This window comes from Triticum dicoccoides, unplaced genomic scaffold, assembly GCF_002162155.2.
Source record: "Triticum dicoccoides isolate Atlit2015 ecotype Zavitan unplaced genomic scaffold, WEW_v2.0 scaffold134558, whole genome shotgun sequence".
Lineage (NCBI taxonomy): Eukaryota > Viridiplantae > Streptophyta > Magnoliopsida > Poales > Poaceae > Triticum > Triticum dicoccoides.
The window spans coordinates 1-934 of NW_021195103.1; the positions used below are offsets into that span (position 1 = coordinate 1).

At 51.8% G+C, this 934-nt stretch overlaps 2 non-coding genes across 2 annotated transcripts; both read right to left on the reverse strand.

Moving 5' to 3' along the window:
* Positions 1 to 296: 296 nt before the first annotated feature.
* Positions 297 to 415, reverse strand: LOC119343623. The gene has a single exon (XR_005166186.1). It is a non-coding gene; the product is annotated as a 5S ribosomal RNA (ribosomal RNA).
* Positions 416 to 712: 297 nt separating this feature from the next.
* Positions 713 to 831, reverse strand: LOC119343622. Its single transcript, XR_005166185.1, has one exon. It is a non-coding gene; the product is annotated as a 5S ribosomal RNA (ribosomal RNA).
* Between the last annotated feature and the right edge of the window lie 103 nt (positions 832 to 934).

Consider the following 934-nt stretch of genomic DNA (forward strand, 5'->3'; position numbering starts at 1 on the left):
ACATGTTACCCCGGTCTTCGTCCCTTATCCTTGCCCCTCCCAGCTCCACTACAAAGACGATTGTACATTGCTTTGGCCGCTCCCTCTCAACTACGGAGACGAGTTTAACGCGGTTTCCACCCCTCCCTCTCAACCGCACTAGTGCACGCTTGCCGCGCCACAACGCCGACGCTGGACCCGTGAATCGTGAGCACCCAGCTATGACTTACCGCACTCGTGCAAAATAATAAAACACGGTAAATATATTACTTACACGTGCGTTTTGTTTTGCAAGCGGCGCGAAAAAAATTAAAAAGGGAATGCAACACGAGGACTTCCCAGGAGGTCACCCATCCTAGTACTACTCTCACCCAAGCACGCTTAACTTCGGAGTTCTGATGGGATCCGGTGCTTTACTGCTGGTATGATCGCATCCGACATGTTACCCCGGTCTTCATCCCTTATCCTTGCCCCTCCCAGCTCCACTACAAATACGATTGTACATTGCTTTGGCCGCTCCCTCTCAACTACGGAGACGAGTTTAACGCGGTTTCCACCCCTCCCTCTCAACCGCACCAGTGCACGCTTGCCGCGCCACAACGCCGACGCTGGACCCGTGAATCGTGAGCACCCAGCTATGACTTACCGCACTCGTGCAAAATAATAAAACACGGTAAATATATTACTTACACGTGCGTTTTGTTTTGCAAGCGGCGCGAAAAAAATTAAAAAGGGAATGCAACACGAGGACTTCCCAGAAGGTCACCCATCCTAGTACTACTCTCGCCCAAGCACGCTTAACTTCGGAGTTCTGATGGGATCCGGTGCTTTAGTGCTGGTATGATCGCATCCGACATGTTACCCCGGTCTTCGTCCCTTATCCTTGCCCCTCCCAGCTCCACTACAAAGACGATTGTACATTGCTTTGGCCGCTCCCTCTCAACTACGGAGACGA